We start from the raw sequence: 5698 nt of genomic DNA, 5'->3' as shown, positions 1-5698 counted from the left end.
TACTGTACCTGCCGCCTCACCTGCGCTTCTTCTCCAGTTACCCCCGGAAGGAGATGATCCACATTCAGATGAGGCATCTCTGTGCCAAGGCAGCGGACACAGCAGATGCCATGATGCCCACACCAGGGTTTCCCCATTGGGGGGGATGCGCCCATTGCCCATTGGGTGGGCGGGGGTCACAAGTAGTTGGGAGATGCAAAGATCAAGGGCAAGGGAGCCTGGGCGGGAGCTGAGTAAGCAGCAGCAGGTGCGCTGAGCTCCCCCGCAATCAGGGCTTCACAACTGCTGTTTGCTCTGCCATGAACATCCCTCCCTTCCACTCCCTACCTAATTTTCAGGGGCCAGTTTTATTCATCTTTCAAGTCTCAGCCTAGACTTCCCCTCATTACCTCCTCCAGGAAGCCACCCTTGCCTCCCACATTGAGGTGTTCCTCCTCACACTCACATCGGGTATTTTAACGGCCGGCCTGCTCACTTTCTGCTTCCCTTATTCCGGCCTCCGAGCTCCTGAGGCATTTTCGTGCTGAAAACCTCTGACACAACTCCTAAACGTGGCAGATCAATGTGACTGAATAAATGAACGACTGAATGAATGCAGCAAGCATGGGCTGTGCCTCATCCTGGAGTCCTCAGAATTCTGATTCAAGGGGTGTTAGGCCATGAAGGGCCCTGGGAGCAGGGCCGAGAATCTTTCATGGCCTTCCACGTGGACACCTCAGTTTGGTGAAGGGCAGGCTGGGGTGAAAGTCCACCAACCATGCGGCCCCGGGTGAGTCTCTGAACCAAGCCAGGCCTCTCAGTCCCCTCATCTGGCAAATGGGAAGAACAGCATTGGAAAGACAGAGCGGGAGAATGCTCTGAAAACAGCAAAGGAGTTGGTGGAGCTGAGGCGCCTGAGCATGGTTATGTGGAGGGGACGTTATGGACCTCAGTTTGGGGCAAGAGAAGAAACATAGGTGTTTTCCAGCAGGTGTGTTGCTCTGGCAGGCAACCGGCGGTCACTCTGTAGCATGCACTGGGCGGGAGAGGACTTGGGGGTCCTGTTTCCAGGTCTGAGGGAGGAGGCGGCATCTCTGGGCCCGGAACTTCCAGTGGCAACCCTGGGGCCTGGGAGCCGCTGGCCACACTCCCCTGCCTGCCCTTCCTCTCTCCTGGTCACTGCCAGTACGGAGCCTGGTCCAACAGGCTGGGAGCCTACTCCAACTCACTGCTGGGCAAGTTACTCCTTTCCCCTCACCTCGGTTTCCTCTTCTATTAAATAGAAATAATAACAGTGCTACTGCATAGGGCTGCTAAGATGATGAAATGCGATCAACTATATAAAGTACTCAGCACTGCTCCCAGCACATGATAGGTGCTCAGTAAACACAATCCGTCATCCCACCCACTCCTTTACTCATCCTGCCTTGGTTCTGGGAATCACAGAAATCACCCTCCCATTTTACAGAGGGAGAATCCGAGAGGTTCTGGAACTTACCAGAGGTCACCGGTGACTCAGGAATGGGAGTTAGACACAGACCTGGGGTGCCTGGGGTTCTACTCCCATTTCCCTGTGTTTTGGGGCTTGAATGAATGAATCATTTGGGGCTTGAATCATTGCTCCATATGTACAAATCCAGGTCACCCTGAGAGGCTGCAACAGAGGCTTCTCCTGCACTCCTCTTATTCCCTTGGAAATGCTGGGCTATAGAAACCCTCAAAAAATAAAGTGGGTTGGCTGATATATTAAGAGACAGACAGCAAAGCAGAAACAATTCCCTGACCCCCACCAGGTTCTCCGAGAGGAAGCTGAAGTGAGCTGAGGACCCCAGTGAGGAAAAGAGGTATCTGAAAACCAGACGTCCAGCTGGGGAAAAGTAGGGCCCAGGCAGCTCCAGCAGCCACGGGGTTGAGGAGGGTTCCTCGAAGTCCTGGCAAGCCAGGCTGGGGCACCTGCTCTGAAATGGAGCTTTCCCCAGCAGGATGTCAGAGTTTGGGTGGCAGCCTGGGCTGCTCGGTGTGGCTGTCTCATAGCCTTTTAGTCACATAGGAGGCTGCTGTGGAAAGGAGGTGACATGCTTGACAGCTGGCAGCAGTCAACCTTCTACATATGTCCCTGCATAAAGTGAGAGGCAGGTGGCAGGGGAGGGGGCACCCACAGGAAGGAGAGTGACTCCACAGAAGGGCATCCAGCCTGCCAGGTACAACCTCCCACTCCCACCCAGGATCCCTGGTACAGCCTCACCCCACCTCCCAATTCCCCTTGGGGATCCAAGCCATGCCAGGCTGTTTGGGCAAGAACCACACCTGTGCGTGCCACCCAGGTATCTGCCTGTGGACAGGGACAAGGAAAAGGCTTTCCAGACAGACAGGACACTCTCCCTGACCTTCAGCTCATGAGGGAGGAATCAGGTGTCCCTTGTTCAGGCTCCGTTCCCTGTACTGAGCAAGTGCCAGGCACGTAGTAGACAGTAAAACACCTTTGAGGAGCAGCTGAATGAACTAATGAACTGTCCTCCAAAACCACCAGGCTGGGAGCGTCCACAGCTCCCTCCTGGACCCGTATCAGTAACTCACAGGTCCCTCCCTCTGCTCTCACCTGAGTCCCTTCAGCTGTCATTTAATCTCCAGTTGCTCGGTCAAGAGTCTGATAAATAAGCCTCTCCCAGTTCTTGGATGGTGATAAAGTGCCTCCTCAGCCTTTTTTGGAAGAAGTAATCCTAAAAATATCTTTCATTACTTCCTTGGCTCTCGCCTTGGCCCATCTCCAAGCCCTTCCTCGGCTTTCCTCTTTGAACCTGAACCTGCTCGTTCCTGGTTGGCTCTGCCGGAGGGAGAGGGCTCTTGAGTGAAGAAGTCTGAGGTGGGGGTGGCATGGGAGTGGCAGACCAGGAGGTGAGAAAGCACTTTTCTGCTTCAGGGGCATCCAGCCAGGGTAAAGCCTTCCCGCCTGTTTCTGAAACTCTGCTCATTCAGCCGGTCTTATCTTACTGCCACCAACCCACACTCCCTCCTGGCATCCTGGGAGAGCAGTCTCCCCAGCCAGGGGATGGAGAGATGATCTCATGTGGTGGCTCTAGGCTTTACTGTTCCTAAGAACTCCTGGGAGAACTTGTTAGAATGCGGATTCCTGGGTTCCATTCCCCAACATTCTGATTCTAAAAACCTGGAATGAGGTCCAGCCAGCTCATTCTTCACAAGCTCCCTGGAGGATGCTGACGGTCCAGGAACGCTGCTCCCAGACCACCTTCCCAAAAGACCAAAGGTATTTGGTAGATGGATCCTGCAAGGAGGATGGATCCTGCCCACATCAAGCAGGAGGCAGATGGAGAGGCAGGCTCAGGACCTAGGATCTGCCCACTGAAGGACAGTGAAACCCTCTCCCACCATCCCCCAGCTCTGGGCCCAGAGCAGCAGGAAGCCAGAGGAGGAAGGGGTAGGAAAGTCCCAGAGAAGAAAAGAAATGACACAGCCTGGCCTGGCCCCAGCTTCTTCAGTGACAAGAGGTTTCACTTGGTCCCAGGCCCCAAACCAGCAGAGACTGGCTTCCTTGTTAATGAAGAAGTTTGGCTGCTGGATGAAGAGGGGAGAAGGGCAGGTGGTGGCTGACTTCCAGCCTGAGTGAGGATCTGTAAGCCTGTCCAGTCCACCCTCTCATCTCTGCCTCCCTGTCTCAGGAGTCACTCCAGCCCTGAACCTGATAGCCCAGCTCAAGGCTCCTGAGCCTCCCCGAGCAGCAAACACTCCCCGACTGCTTCTTCACCCCGTTCAGGGGAGACTCCACCCCATTCCTGTAGCCCTGACCTCTAGATTCAATCAGTCTCTGTGCAAGCCTGCTGCCTACCCACCCTCACCCCAGAGAAGCTCCCAGGAGTTCCAGACACCCTTGTATTCAGAACTTCAAGTGCAGAGTCCTGGGCTGGGGATTCTGGCTGTTGCTAACTAGGCCTGTGATCTGGGGCAGGCGACTGGCATTCCTGAGCCCCAGGATTTTCAGTTATAAAGTGGGGTTCATGATCCCTGCCTCCCTATGAGGATGAATGAGACAAGCCATGTGGAGTCCTCTAGTATAAAACTCTCACTTTGAGTATTCACTATATTTCTACCATAAGCTCAGCTTCGAGAAACAATGAAAAGGAACATCTATCCAGCTCCCTGGTAGTCAAAGAGGTAGGTGGCTTCCGGAAAAAGGTGGCTTCAACCATTGTCCTCCCTCTGCATGGTATCTGGTACTCTCCAGAAGGGGAGTGCTTGATCGATCCAATGCCTGCTCTGTTGAATAGACACTGCCTACTCAGCCTCAGCCAGCCTGGCCTTGCCACTGGCCCTCGGACACCCAACTCTCAACCCCCCACAACAGACCCTCCCTCTAACATACCCAAATCATAAGCACCTTTCAAAGCCCAGCTCAACCCCAGCCCTCAAGAGCCCCTGCAGACTCCAGTGCTCAATGAGTACTCCCCACATCAGGGTCACCCATCAGTGTTCCCTCCCCAACTAGAGCCCACACTCCTCAAGAGCAGAATCACATTCCAAAAAAGTCAAAAGACGCATCACACAAACTGTCCTCACATCTGCCCCTTGCTGGGGACTGGGAAGGAGCAGCATCAGGTAGTGTCACAGTGCCCAGTGTCACAGCACAGAAATCCAGGGTCAGGGGTGTTCCAGCTGGTGGCCTGCCAGTCTCCATGTTCCCAGTTCTGACTGGCAGGGGCTATGGCGCAAGAGAGAGAGAGCTGGCCACTGAAAGAGCCTTTTTTCTCATGACCAAATGATAGCCCAAGGACTTGGGGGCACTTTGCAGAACATTTTACTTCTCAGAACAATTTGAATGTGAAAGGCTGGCAGGGGCCTTCGGAACCATCTTGTCCAACACTCCTGGCTCCATGTTACAGATGAGGAAACAGATGCACCCATAGTCACCTGGGCTGAGAGGCAGAGCTAAAGTCCAGGTTTCTAGCACCCTGATCTTACTTTGAACCCCCTGGGGTTGGGGTTAGGGGGAGGTAGAACAAAGAGCTATGGAATTGACAGAGCCTCCAATGTTCACATGTAATTTAGTCTTCCTCCCTAACCTGTGACATAGGTATTACTGAACGCATTCTAATTTTCCTGTTGCAGGAGGAGGCTCAGAGTGGTTATGGCACCTGCCAAAGGTCACACAGCTGGTACATCTGGAGCTCTGCCCCTGGGAGCCAAGCATGCCAAGCTTTATTAGAGACCTGAGCTCTTGGTATTTCACTGGGCTTGAGGGAAAGGGCCTCCTTGCCTCCTAAGTGGGGGTGGGAGTGTAGCCATGGTGGGAGGTAGGAGGGAGCCTCACTTTATAAATTCTTATTCTCATGGCATCCTGAGAGGACTTCCCTCAACATTACACAGCTAATATAAGTTAGTGGAAGCTTTGGGGGCTCAGCAACATGGAGCTCTTCTGTTTTGGGGTGGTTGCCCCTCTCTGCAGCTCTCTACCTGTATATAAAAGTCCCATAGTGGGGACACCTGTGGTGACCCAGAACTTATTCACTCACTCACTCATTCAACAAATACCTGTTGAGTACCAACCATGTGCTAGGCAGTGTGCTAGACACTGAGGATGCTAAAGTGGATGGGACAGTCTGACAGAGCCAGAGGGGCTGGGGCTCCTAGGGAGGGAACTGGGGTCCACCTTGGCCCTCACCTCTTAGCCACTAACCTATACTATATTCTAGTAGGGGACACAGAT

At 53.6% G+C, this 5698-nt stretch overlaps 1 long non-coding RNA gene across 1 annotated transcript; it reads left to right on the top strand.

Annotated features, from left to right (window-relative positions):
* Nucleotides 1–3165: 3165 nt before the first annotated feature.
* LOC105484832 (uncharacterized) lies at nucleotides 3166–5291 on the top strand. The gene is made up of 3 exons (XR_989239.2): nucleotides 3166–3244; nucleotides 4092–4149; nucleotides 5101–5291. It is a non-coding gene; the product is annotated as an uncharacterized lncRNA (long non-coding RNA).
* Nucleotides 5292–5698: the final 407 nt, after the last annotated feature.

This window comes from Macaca nemestrina, chromosome 1 (assembly GCF_043159975.1).
Source record: "Macaca nemestrina isolate mMacNem1 chromosome 1, mMacNem.hap1, whole genome shotgun sequence".
NCBI classification, from domain to species: Eukaryota; Metazoa; Chordata; class Mammalia; order Primates; family Cercopithecidae; genus Macaca; species Macaca nemestrina.
Note: the sequence above shows the minus strand (reverse complement) of the source record. Positions and strands in the feature narration are given on the sequence as shown.